Below are 15,128 nucleotides of genomic sequence, written 5' to 3' on the forward strand. Positions count from 1 at the left end.
CAAGCCCAAAAGTGGAGTCACTCTTTCCAAAGTAAAAATTGTCAAGTAGTCGTGTAGCTATCGTAACTCCCCGAATCATCAGGTCCCATCACTGGGTCTCAAAAACTGTGAAAAACACAAAAAGTATGGTGTCAGAATCATAAATATTGCTACGAATCTCTTTAATAATTCAAATAAGTAAAAATAGTATAAATTAAATTTAAACAATAATTAAAAAAAAAATCAACTAAAATAAAATTCACAATTCAGATAACCATTTATGTAATAAGAAACAATCATCATGCAATCATTAATACAACACAAGTACGAAAACAGGTAAATATGTATGATCTATTGCATAGCAGGAATATGCATGAGTAAATTATTATCTTTTATCAGAGTTTTCTTTTGTATGCATGCCCCTATTAAATGTACACAATTTTAGTTTCACTTTTCATTAAAAGTCACGGATATTAAAAAATGAGTACAACAATTCTCAAAGTCAAGTTAGGTTCTCAGTTGTAGCTTAACACGCAATTTATATTTTATTACTAGATTTTATACTTAGCCCTCGACCGATATCAGAAATCAATACCATTCATCGAAACATTAGAAATCATCTAATGTTGGAACACCAAAAAAATCAACATCCATTGAAACTACTTTCTTGATATACCAATAACAACAACAATGTCTACACACCACCCCAGGCAAAATGACAGAATTTTCCTAAAATCATGATCGAGAGGTAAACCACCTATTTGAGTTTGTAAAATCCATATTTAAAAAAAACCAATTTGGGTCGGATCTGAACCTGACCCAGATCTGAACCCGAGTAAACCCCCCACCCCCACGCACGCGCACACACACACGCACATGCACCGTTCCTATCTGCCGCAACAGCCCCTTCACCACCTCTCTCCGTCCGACCTCCAGTCGACGGCTCGTCAGAGCGCCGACCAACAACCTTCACCCCTCCCGCTGCTCCCCCTCTCTCTCGCTTCGGTTCGTTGGGCACCCAACAACCTCCCTCATCTTTTTGGTTCACCGACGACACCCACCTCCTTCCGGCCACCTCTCAGATAAACCCTCTCTCTCTCTCTTCCCTCGCTCTCTCTGTCTTCCTCGACTTCTTCTCTTGTTTGCGCAGCGGAGGGGTCGGGCTCTCCCCTCTACGTCTCTTCCCCCTCCCCTCTTCGTCCTCTCCTTTGTTGTCGGCAGGCAGGGTCTGCCGACCCTCCTTTTTGCGGGTCAGGCAGGGGCAAAGCCTTGCCACTGAAAAGGTTCAGCAAGTGGGTTTCCCTTGCCCCTCCTTTTCGCGTCAGACAGGGGGGTCGGCCCCCTGTCTCGAATCCGGCTCGCAGGGAGGGACCGAAACCCCTCCCTGTGCCTCCCTACACCCTCTGCTCGTAGAAGAGGGGTTCAGACCCCTCTTTGTGCCTCTGCTTCACAGAGGAGGGGCTCGACCCTCCTCACCTCCTTCCTGTCCGATAGGCAGGGCGAGGCCCGGCCTGTCAGCCGAGCCCACACCCCCACCTTCTTTGTCGCTAGCAGACGAAGCATGTCGGTCCTCTATTTGGGTCAGGCAAAGGCGAAGCCTCTGTTGCCTCTACCCTTCCGGCAAGAGGCTTCGCCCCCTACCATCGGTGTCTTCCTGGTCTAGCAGGGGCAATGCTCTGCCGCCGTTAGCTTTTTCGGCAGGGGTAGAACCCCTGCCCCTCTTTGTTCTCTCGGCAGGCAGTGGTAGAGCCCCTGCCTACCTTTGCTATTTTGTCAGGCAGGGGCAGAGCCTCTGTTGTGGTTAGGATTTCGAGCAGGGGCCTTTCACCCTGTCCCTGTTACCCTCTCTGCAGGTAGGGGTGGGGCCCCTGCTGCCTTTGGGTTTCTGACAGGGGGATTCGCCCCCTTCCTCTGTTTGATTCAACATGGCAGGCATCGGGCGAGGGAGCTGCCTGACCCTTTTTCTTTTTCATGATTAATATACTAACATGCTCACTTTTCGTAGCTTGCGCAACGGAGCTCTCTCGTACCCCGTGGCTTGAGTTCATCATTACCTACGCTCGCAGGTGCACGCAACCTCACAACTCCCCAAGGTAAGAAAAAGTCACGCAAAGAATGATAAAGGACTAAAATAACCCAATATGGACTAAAAATCTGAAAATGGAAAATGACAAATATATATGTATACATATCTATATATGTATACATATATCTATATATGTACACTTTAAACTCAGAGATGCGGTTTCGTGATCCTTATCCATTTAAATTCTTGTCTTTACATTTTCTATCGCCATCGTGCTTTTACGTGCACAAGCTTCTTTCCTGCATTTCAATTCTTGCCTTTACTTTCTTGTATTTATATTCTTGTCTTTACATTTTTGCATTTACATTTTTGCACTTAAATTCCTATCGTTGCATTTCTGTTGCCGCCGCGCTTGATGTGCACAGGCTTTGTTTTAGCATTTCTGCTTTTAGTTGTGTTATTGCTTTCTTGTCGTCTTACGCAGTGTGCGGTCGTGCCCATGTGGCTCCATCCATGCATTGCCTCGCAGGGCGTGCTGGAGCACCTACCAATTTCACTCTTTTCAAGAAAGATGCGAAGTTAGGTATAAGTGCTTTAGTCTCGAGAAAAGGGTTCCTGTGCGAGGCTTCGGCTTCTCGAGAGCGCAGATATGCAAAGCAAGATGGAACACCCTAGCTCCTTGCTCCACTTCGAGTTGATAAACTCGAGAGTGTTTTGTTGGATCCAAGGCAATCCTAAGACTTGCATGATACTTTCTGTTTCGCAATATGTTAAGCATGTTAGAAATTACTTGTTGTACATTATGCTCTTACGAAACACTGTGTTGGGTTCTCCTTGAGAGACCCATACCCCTATCATCATAATCGTCCACTTAGATGGATGATTCTACGATGAGTAGGATGAGAGGTCGTAGAGAACCTCAAACGTGCGGGGTGCACTTGATGAAACACATACAGTATGGTTACAATTTGCCTTCACAGGCAAGATGCTCGAGTGGGTCTAGCAGACTAGAGCATGTAGAATGGGGCGACAGTTAAGAAACCCCTGTCGTGTTCATTCGCCTCCTATGGTTCATTAAGAGAGAAGATGAATGCTACAAAAACTCTGATAGACAAGTCATTAACGACCACCCCATCGGCAAATGACTCAGCTTCTACAATCATCAGAGTTAGGGGAAATGGACTACCATAACTACCCTAGGTGGTAGCACCCAAGTACTTCTGTAGAAGTAGGATGCATCCGTGGCCACGAATGCCCTCGAGGACTTCTCTCTTGGTCACTGATCGTCCTCTTGGGGAGCGAACTTAGTCAACCATCCGGGTTATCTAAAACACATGGCATAATAAACCCTCAGATCAGTATCAATTGTTTCTACGTTTCGCGTCTGTGCGTACTCACAGGCCAGCTAATATCGAAACAATAAATATCATGTTCACACTTTTGATCACTTATGAGATGTATGATTTGTTTATGCTTAACGGTGGTAGTTAGTCTCTGCACACAGAATTAATTATCCATGTTTGTTCATCTCTGCTTATGATATAAATTGATTGTGCTAATATAGCTCCTTTGAAGTTTTGTCTTAGGAAAAAAACCCAAACTTCTGTAAAAATGATAGTTACTAATGAATATATTTTGATCTCACTTTTTGTCTTGTAAAATGCTTTTGATAGTGGTTTTGAGAAATGATTTTTGTGCTAACATGCCCAAAGTTGTCAACTTGTTTTGTTTTCGAAATAAATCGTTTTCGCTAATTCTTTAGAAAAAAACTCTAAAAAACCCTTTTTATTTTCTACGTATTTTCAAAGATTTACAAGTTTGAAATTCTAGGATGTTACAAAGTTCAAGGGCATAAACACACACGGAGTTTTAGTATCCTCACGGTTTTCCAAAACGGCAGTCCAGGATTCCCACACTAAAGAAGGGATATCTAGGAAAAAGCAGTAATTATACTATTTCCTCTTTATTAAAAAGAATGATTTATTTCACAGTTCTCATTTTGCAAAACAACATGCAAAACACAACAACATTTGTTTCGCAAATCAGCATGCAAAACTCATCACGGGACCTCAGCTCGTTATAACATGAAACAGTGCAATTAGTTCAATGTTCAGTAAATATTAAATTGATTTTTGTGATGCATAAGAAAAAGCTAAACATGGAGAAACACCTGCTCGAGGCTCACATGGCCTACAGTCATCAACTTTTGATTACCGATACATTTATTTGCAAAAACCATAATGAGCATGCCACTTGTACAACCATTCAACATTGCTCTCAAATGTACGTTCATATACACTAACAAGCATGTGCAAGAATAACATATTTCATATGCATATGATCACACAATTGTAAATTACATCTTTCTTCACATGATTCATTTCATACTCAATATGCAAACATTCATGTGATCATGCAAGTGTAGCAACAAAACCCAAATTTCAAAATTTACATTTTTATTTCATGCATATGTATGCAAACAACATTGTATATGTCAAATAATGCATAGCCGAAATTCTTCTTGCTATTTTGGCAAGCTTGGGGTACAACACACATACCCACCGAGTCCATACCATGCTGCCCACACACGGGACAACATTGGTAGGCACAAGAACATATTCAAATATTCTCTTGAAAACATGCATAACAGTCCAGTAATGACCATGCAAAAATTTGCATATGTACAGTCATGCAAAACTGCATATAAAGCATGCATAAATTTATACATTTACATGCACATTAACTAATCTTTTAATGTATGTAAATCTGGAACTAACATGGGCATTTTATAGGTGAAGATCTGGACATAACCATGTGCATTTGGCATGCTAAATCTGAACCTACTATGATCATTCGATATATGCAAATTTATGTTAGACCTTCACATGTTATATATATATATATACACTCTTCATAATGTAAGAGTATGTATATGTATTTAAAGTATATACGTATATAAAATAAATACATTTTGTAATAATCTTTTTATATTTTATATTTTTAAGTTTTTTGTCTTTTTAGTCAAGTCAAGGTCAACATAGTTGTTTAGTTGACTAGTCATTGGGTTGTTCCCAACAACTCTAATTAGAGTCGTTGGGAAGTAGCCCAACGGCTACCGTCCTTCTCCAAAGCCTATAAATAAGGGGTCATTACCCCATTGTAATACATCTTTGTAATGAGAATTCTCTCAATAATATTCAGTATTTCATGTGTATTGTGCCTTAGTGCACTTTGTGATATTTATACCTTAATGCATTTAATGAGTGGATGTCCTTGTCAAGTTTTGATAAACTTGATTATTTGTGAGATTATTTACATGGTACCAAAGCTTGGTTTATACTCAATGGTAAAGGTTGCCTCGTAAAGTGTGCATTGGTGGGCTGCCTTGTGAAGTGTGTTTGTGATTCCTCTTTGGTCGTGGTTCTCTTCTTCTTCTTCTCAGCATAGGTGAATACTTCCCACACAATTCAAGCAACTCAAATTTTATTTCACCACTCAAGCTTGATGGTAGCAATTACATCATTTGAGCGGGACACTTTGAGACATTTATAAAAGGTCAAGGTTTATGGGGGTACGTGAGAGGTATTATCTTTGAACCCACTCCTAAAATTACAATATGTGAAAATGGTGTCGAGACAAGTCTCAAAGAGAAAAGAAAAGACAAAGCAATGGAAGAATATTACAAAAAAATGGATGAATAAAATATGAAAAAGGCCAAGATTCTTTCATGGATGCTAAGTGGAGTTGAAACAAAAATTGCCTCAATTCTCTTGTGTTACAAAAAGGCAAGTGAGGCATGGGAGTATCTTAGAGGTATGTTTACCAAAAAGATATGGCTCATAAGTATTATCTCTAAGAAAAGGCTAAAAAGATCAAACAAGGAGATAAGAATGCTAGAGATTATTTTATGGAGTTATCTTCCATTTGAAGTCAGCTTGCTCAATTTGAACCCAAATGGGAAGGTAAGTGTATTGAGATGCGGAGGGCTCAAGTTGAAGAAGATGGACTCTTTTCTTTATTTTATGGATTGAAACCCGAGTTTAAACAAACTAGGGCTTCTTTGCTATCTTTCCCATCACCCCATCCTGTTTATGAAATTCTCAGAAAACTTAGTGGAGAAGAGACTAGACTTTATATGAGTAAGAATGATAATGTTCTTGCTACTCTTAGCAATAGTCAAAGAAGAGGATTGTGCTCTTGCCTCATCCAAACCAACAAACTATATATCAAACCATATAGACCTCCTCATTTTAATAAGAATAGATGAGAATTCAAAATAATTTGCCATAATTGTCAAGAGTTCGGCCACATTTAACCTCAATGTCCTAGATTTAAAAAGGACTATAGACCTCAAGAAAAAAGGGTTGATGCAACTCCGTCAAAAGAAGAAGAGGATGTTCTAAGTCTCAAAGATCTCTCTGAATCATTGTCTCAATTGACGGAGGCATTACAACCATTGCTTCAAGGATCTACATCAGGAGCGACCATTGCATCCTCTTCAAATCCTTGTATGTGCTCTTGGCTTCTTGACTCAGGAGCTTCATTTCATATGACCCTACACAAGTCTATTTTATCTGAATGTTAATCTAACTCAAATACATCCTTTGTTTCTACTGCCGATGAAACTTTCTTGGAAATAAAAGGTATTGGGACTTTTAAAAATGATTTGACAAAACACAAGTTTTATATTCCAAAAGTTAGACTTATACCAAAACTACATCTTAACTTACTTTCAGTCTCTCAAATCTTGGATCACAGATGTAATGTCATATTCTCATCAAACAAATATTGGATGCAAGATAGTCAGTTCAGAAAAATAATTGGAGAAGGTTCTAGACAAGGAAATCTTTATTATATGAATTTTCTTTGTATTTCAAAAGAATCATTTTGTAATATTACCCAAACAAAAGATATAAAAGTTTGGCATCATAGACTTGGGCACCCAAATATAAGAAAATTAAATTGTGTACCTATTACTAAGGATCTTTGTAAAGACAATTTTGAATGTAAGGAATGTTTACTTGAAAAAATGACATCTTTGCCTTTTGGACAAATAACTTTGTACTCCTAAATGCCTTTTGAGTTAGTCCATTCGGATGTGTGGGGTCCTGCTCCTATAACTTGTAAAGGAGGATTCTCCTACTTTGTTGTGTTCGTTGATGATTTCACTAGATATTGTTGGATTTACTTTCTTAAGTTTAAATCTGATGTATTTGCAACCTTCAAAACCTTCCATAACATGATTAAAATCAATTTGAAAGCAAGATTAAAATTCTAAGAACTAATTCTGGGAGATTGTCCTAAAACACCACAACAAAATGGGATTTTAGAAAGAAAATATAGACATATTATGGAGACTACAAGGACACTACTTATTGTTAAGAATGTTTCAAAAAATCTTTGGGCTGAAGCTGCCTTAACCTCAGTATATCTCATAAATAGGATGCCTTAAAAAACTTTATCCAATGAAATTTCTTTTGAAAATTTATTTAAATACAAACCTGATTATCAAAAACTTAGAATCTTTGGTTGCAAATGTTATGTCTTAAATGATAAAGGAGATAAATTATCTTCTAAGGCTATCTCTTGTGCTTTCATTGGTTATTTTGAAATACAAAAAGGGTTTAAATGTTATGATATCAAAAATGATAAACTCCTTGTCTCAAGGAATGTTAACTTTGTTAAAAATGAAAGTGGATTTGAAAGAAATATGTCACAAGACATAAATTCTGATTATTCCTTCTTATTTAAACTATTTTCTAATAATGAGAATAAAGATACTTATGTGGAACTCTCTATTGAGAATGAAACAACAGTTGAACCAATAGTATACACTAGAAGAAATAGAAGCATATCTCGTGAAAATGTAAATCAAGATGATCATAAAGCATTAGAAGTTCCCTCTAAACAAATTATCATTCGTAGATCTGAACGAACATCAAGGATTCCCAATAGATTTGTTTCTTATGACTCCTCTCCTAGACATAGAGCATCCATCCTAGCCATTCATGCATATTTTGAACCCTCCTATTACAATGAAGTCAAAAACATACTTGAATGGGTAAAAGTCATGCATATAGAATTAGATGCTCTTAAAGGAGCCAACACTTAGGAAATTCTAAGTTTACCCACCTGAAAGAAAACCATAGGGTGTAAATGGTCTTCAAAGTCAAAACAAAAAGCGATGGATCCTTGGAAAGACATAAAGCTAGGTTAGTTGCCAAACGATATTCTCAAGAATATGAAATAGATTATGAAGAAACCTTTGCTCATGTTGCCAGGATGACAACTGTTCAAATTCTTGTAACTATTGCAGCTATTAAAAATAGTAATATATTACAAATGGATGTTAAAAATGTCTTTTGAAATGACAGTCTCAATGAGGAAGTATATATGGATGTTCCACCTGAGTGGATAGTTCCTAAATGTAAAGTGCTTAAATTAAGAAAAGCACTGTATGGGCTCAAACAAGCACCTAAAGTTTGGTTTGACACATTTAACAATGTCATTACAAAATATGGTTTCAAACCATCTTATACTGACACAACCTTGTTTATCAAGAACTCTTCTACAAGTATTATAATTTTACTTCTATATGTTGATGACGTGTTGATTACAGGAAGTGACAAAGAAGGAATAAAAAAAGTAAAACAGTTTTTGAAAAACTCCTTTGAAATGATTGATCTTGGTTTCCTAACATACTTTCTTAGAATAGAAGTATCATATTCTAACGAAGGATATATATTGTCACAAATAAAATTTGTTTTAGATATCATTGACAGGTCGGGATTATCAGATAACAAAGTTGTTGATACTCTAGATATAAAACCCAAAAATAAATAAATAAATAAATAAATAAATAAGGGATTCAGGTCGGATCCAGACCTGAACCCAAACTGAGGTCACCGCCTCCCTCGCGCCTTCTAAAGACAACGAGGCAGAGGGGGTTTCAAATACGAAACCCCTCTTCTGCTCTCTCGTTCTCTCTGCCCTCTCGCCCTCTTGTCTCTCTCTCTGTACCCCGACTTCCTCTCCCCTTTCACCCCGTGCCGACAACCTCACCGTCTTTCCCTCTCGCTCTCCCTCGATTCGTCGAAGCAAGCCCGAGCCACCCTCACGTTCGGCCTTCCGCGAACACCGATGGCTTTCTGCAGGCGGCTGCGACCCTAGTGCCATCCCCTCCCTTTTGTTCCGATCGACATCATCGTCGACGACCTCCGGTACGCACCAGCTTCTTCTCCTTTTCCTTCTGTCTCTCTCTCCCCCTTTTCTTCTTCCCCATTTTTCTTTTTTTCTTCCTTCCATCGACCGACAGGGGCAAAAGCCTCTGTCTGTCGGTGCATTATGGCAGAGGAAAGCCGTCTGACAGGGGCTTAAGCCCCTGCCACTTTGTCGACAGGTCAGCAGGGGTAATACTCTTGCCGCCTGTAAGAAAGGTTCTGGCAGTTGGGACCCCTGCCTACCTTTTCTTTCACCAGGGAGGGTCGAACCCCCTCCCTGTCTTGATGCGCAGGGGAGGGTTCGACCCTCCCTGCCTCTGTTTGTCACAAGGGAGGGCTCGAGCCCTCCCTGCCTTCGAGCTACGCAGGGAAGGGTTCGACCCTCCCTGCCTTCGTAGTATGCAGAAGGAGGGGTCGAGCACCCTCCTCGGTCCCTTTAATGTTAGGGGAGGGGTCGATCCCCTCCCTGCTTGTCCTTTATATAGAGGGAGGGGTCGAACCCCTCCCTGCTTGTCTATTGTGCAGGGAAGGGGTCGACCCCCTCCCTACTTCCCTGTTTCCCTGGGAAGGGACCGAGACCCCTTTCCTCCCTTGGGTTGGGCAGGGGAGGGACTGAGTTATCTCCCTGCACCCTCTCGCTCCCTCTTTGTGTATTCTTCAGGCAGAGGCTAAGCCCCTATCGCTTTGCATGTTCGTCAGGCAGAGGCAAAGCCTCTTGCGTCCCCTTCGTTCTTGACAGGCAGGGGCTTTGCCCCTGCCTCTCTTTTACTTGTCAGGTAGGGGCCCAACCTGTCTGCCCTCATTTTCTGAGGGCAGGGGTGCAACCCCCTACCTCTCTGTTGTTTGCTTACAGCAAGTCAGCAGAGGCTCACGAGCCCTGCCCCTGCTTCTTGCGCTTATAATAGGTGTGCAGGGGCACAATGCCCCTGCCTCTGCTTCCTTCACGTCAGGACAGTGGCAGTACCCCTAACCTCCTATTTTTGGTGTTGGCTTGCTAAAGATGTTACTTTTGCAGCTCGTATAACGGATCTTGCTCGCGTTCCACGACCCGAGCCATCAATCGTTTACATCCGCAGACACGAGCAAGCTTGCAACTCTCCAAGGTAGGGAAAGATTGCACAAAGGACTTGGACAATTGAATTGAGTTCAATTAACTAAAAAAGATAATTAAATAAATATATATGCATATATATATATATATATATATTTATACGAGTATGCATTTAACTCAAGGACGCGGTTTCACGATCCTTGTCTTTTACTTTCTGTCAGTCTTTACTTTGTCGTCGCGCTTTGCGCCTAGGCTTTGCGTTTACACTCCTACTCACAGTCTTTACCTTGTCGTCGCGCTTTGCGCCCAGGCTCCTGCTTTTGCAAATGCTTTGTTACTGCCTTGTCATTGCAGATGACACTCAGACTTTTGCTCATTGCATGTGCTATAAAAGCATCCCCGTGGAGGATGCAAGGGCATTTACCGCTCTCCCTCTTGCGACAAGAGTTGAGTCGAGAGCTTAACGATACATCCTCGTATAAGGAGATGAATACCTCGCAAGGATCCTGACTTTTTGAGTGAGCAGCCCTGCAAAATAGACTTGAGATTTTAGGGAGCTGCACAAAAGCATCAATGACTGTCCAAATCGAAGTATTTGGAAGAATGTGATTGGTTGGTTCTGTTCGCCTATTTGACATATCTCGGGTAACCCCGAATTGGAGCTTAAGCGAACTTCTTAGCGGGGGGGGGGGGGTCTATTGAGAAACCCGTACGAGGCTGGTATCGAGTCATGTGAGGCATGTAGATACCACGATAATGGATGAGATTCTAGAAAAATGCATTCCAAATGTTGGCACAAGCTATTGGTTATTTTAAAAGATAAAGAATGTCAAAAGTAAAGTTTGAGAAACATTACATCTTTGTGAAACATTTTTGTTGAGACTCCTATTGAAAAACTATACCCCTTTCATCCCAGAGTACTTGTAGTCGTGCATTACACGCTAGTACTACGATGATCGGATGAGACGGTCGTGCAACCTCGAACAATGCTAAATGCACAATGTTGTAAACACAAAAAAATGAGATCCCCTTCACAGGTAGGATGCTCATTTGGTCAAAAGACCGGAGCATATAGAATGAATTGTCAGTTAATTTACCCCTGACGCACTCATTCGCCCTTGCATTTCTGTCAAGGGAGATGATGGATTGGTACAAAACTCTAATGGACAGGTTGTTAACAACCACCCCACGGGCAAAGATCCGCCCTTCTAGTCATTGAAGTTAGGGGAAGGGACTACCAAACATTATCCTAGGTGGTAGATCCCATGGACCTCTGCAGAAGTTGGATGCATCCGTTGCCACTCTCTCGGCTAAAGCCGTCCCCTTAGGAGCGGACTCAATTAGCTATTCGGGTTATTGAAAATACATAGAATAACAGATGCCCAAACTAGTCTCAGTTGTTTCTACGTTTTGTCTGCGCGTACCCGCAAACCAGTAATATCGAAACATAAAGTTTGTTCACACTCGTTGATGGGTCATAAGAATTGCTAGTTGTGTGTAAGTTCACAACTTACGATCAAATGGATCGTCATATTGCGTTTGACAGTTACACTGCTTACTTACTTTGAATTGCTTACCTGCTTTGTATTGCATACTTGTTTAACTGCTGATCTGCTTTAAACTGCTTAGCATGCTGAATTAAATGCTCTTAATTCAGTTTCATGTAGTCTCTCTTGTGCACTTACTAGTTTTTCGTGAAACTAACCGATTCTATGGGTACAGGTGATTATTAGGTGCACCACGGGCGATGACACGATGGTAAGATGACTTCAAGATTTCTTTTTTCTGCTCTTAGCTAGCGTCTTAGATGTTTTTGGGTTTTGTCACGGATTTTTCTTTGGATATCTGAAGTTTGTACGAGTTGGAAACTTCTTTTAATGAAAGTGGCTTTTCTAAGTGTTTTGCAAGTTATATGGATTGTGAGTTTTGGTTCTTTAGCTAACGTGCCCAAAGTTGTCAGCTTGCCTTTCTAAGTTCAACAAAAGAATTATCTTTCATTGATTTCATAAACAAACTTTGAAAAGTAAGAGATCTTTATAGTCTCTTGCCTGTTTTTTGAAAGGTTTGCAAGTTTGAAATTTTAAGGCATTACACCAGAGATTGTTGAAATGAAGATGCGGGATGATGATGGAGTTTATTTAGACAATCTGACTCCCTTCAAATAACTTATAGGATCTCTTATGTATCTAAGTATTATAAGACCTGGCATAGCTCATGATGTACATGTAGCCAGTCAATTTCATCAGCTCATATGGGTGCAGTCATGAGAATTATCAAATACATTAGAGACACAATAAATAAGAGTCTTTTTATCCTCTTTTTCCTCATTAGAACTTATTGCATACTTAGATGTTGATTGGGGAGGGAATCCAAAATCAGGCGTTCAACAACTTGTGTGTTTTTAGGTGAATCCTTGATTTCATGAAAATGCAAGAAACAACAAAAAGTGTTGATATCATTTATGGAAGTTGAGTATAGAGCAATGATGACTACTACCATAGAAATCGTGTGGCTCAAACAACTAATTTCAAATATTGGAGTTCATCTTCATAATCCTATAAGATTATGCTATGACAACAAGAGTTCTATATACATTGCTCGAAATCATACGTTTCATGAAAGAACTAAGCATATAGAAATGGATTGTCTCTTTGTTCGTGAAGACTACTTAAAGAAGACTATTGACCTTCCCTGTGTGACATCAGAATATCAACTTGCTGATTTTTTTACTAAGGCACTATGCTCACCAAGATTCAATTTTCTACTTGACAAACTTTCGTGATTACACCATAAGTTTGAAGGAGAATGTTAGAACTTCACATGTTATATATAAGTATATACTTGAATATATATATAATGTAAGAGTATATATATGTATAAATAAATATATATATGTATTTAAAGTATATACGTATATAAAAGCAATATATTTTGTAATAATCTTTTTATATTTTTTATTTTAAAGTTTTTTATCTTTTTAGTCAAGTAAAATTCAACATATAGTTGACTAGCTGTTCGGCTAATTAGAGTCGTTGGGAAGTAGTCCAACCACTACGGTCCTCCAAAGCCTATAAATAAGGGGTCATTACCCCATTGTAATACATCTTTGTAATGAGATTTTTCTCTCAATAATATTGTATTGTGCCTTAGTGCACTTTGTGATATGTATGCCTTAGTGCATTTAATGAGTCGATGTTCTCTAAGTTTTGATAAACTTGATTATTTGTGAGATTATTTACAATTTGTACATTTAACTTGCATAAATTTGAGCACTTATCATGTGAAAATGTGCTTAGGTAGCATGTATAAAAGAAATATGGGTATCTGATCATGTGAAAATCTGCAAAACTGAGGTTAGACCAGTTATACAGCATTGGGATTTGAACTTTAACATCCCAACACAAGGTGGCGTGAACTAACAATGACTATCAAACACGCAGAGCCCCCTTGGTTTTATCTCTCTCTCTCTCTCTCTCTCTCTATATATATATATATATATATATATATATATATATATATATATATATTGACAGGGACCCAGCCCCAGTCGAACCAGTCGGCTGGGGCTTGAACAGCATGTTGTTCTGTCCCAGCCGACTCTGTCAGCTGGGATCGGACAGCAAGTTGTCCTGTTCATTTTTTTTAAAGGGGTTTTTTAACAGGCAACCTCCCAGCACATGGTGACGTGCTCAAACAGATGAAATGATGTTGTTTCAACCAATTCCTTAACAGTGGCTGATCTGTTTTCACAGATTCCCTCAAAACTCATTTTTGGTGTAGCAAGATACATAACAGAATATATACATGATTCAATAGGTTCTAACAAACTTAAACAGAAAATTAATTAATTATTTTCTCAGAAGGTTGCAAAACATATTCACGATAAGATCAGAAATCATTATATTTCAACCCACTCAACACAAACAAGATATTGAGGAGTTAGTCCAAGGAAAACCGACAGCTGGTTCAGAAACACATGCTGTCAGACACTTTCAAAACACAGCACACCTTGTTGCAGTTAAATTACGTAACAACTCAGACATGCCGGAACAAAAAGAAACAATAGACATAAACCGGAATTTTCTTTTTAATCCACCTAGAAACTCAGACTTCAAAGACTGGTTTTGCGAAAAGGCACGCAGACTTTTATTTTAAACCTAAGTCCAATCAAGTATGCAGATTTAAAATCTGTAAAACGTGATGTTTGAACCTGCAAAGACTGTACGCTACTTCTAATACAGTCGTTATAAGCAAATCAGCGTGTGCATCAAACAAGATAACGACAGACGATTTCTTTATATATATATATATATATATATATATATATATATATATATATATATATATATATATATATATTTCAAAACATTCGTGCACTAAATTGCGACCAGATCTGCACATATTTAATACATGGCAAGAACTGCACAAGTTTAATACATGGCAGATCTGTCCAAATCTATGGGTATGTGGAACCATATATATATATATATATATATATATATATATTCCCATATAAAAATCGGAAAGGAAAACCGTTAACCCAAGCATGCATCTGAATGGAATAGAGTAAAATATTCAGATTTACTCTTTTCTTTCGTGTTTCCACTAAAACACTGCATAGAAATCGATGTATGCTCTTTTTCCTCATTCGAACAAAAAGCTGAACCCATACCTTATTTTTGAAGTTCGAAAAGACCAAAAAATCAACGGATGCTCGGAGAGGAAGAAGGTCTCTTCTTCCTTCTTCCTTCTTCCTTCTTCCTTCTTCCTTTCTCTCTTTCTTTCTCTTTCTCACTCTCTTTTTTTTTTGAGGTTTAAATAAGAGCATCCATGAGGGCTGATGCCCCCCCCC

The sequence above is a fragment of the Nuphar pumila genome, chromosome 1, assembly GCF_984573655.1.
Source record: "Nuphar pumila chromosome 1, dmNupPumi1.hap1.1, whole genome shotgun sequence".
NCBI lineage: Eukaryota > Viridiplantae > Streptophyta > Magnoliopsida > Nymphaeales > Nymphaeaceae > Nuphar > Nuphar pumila.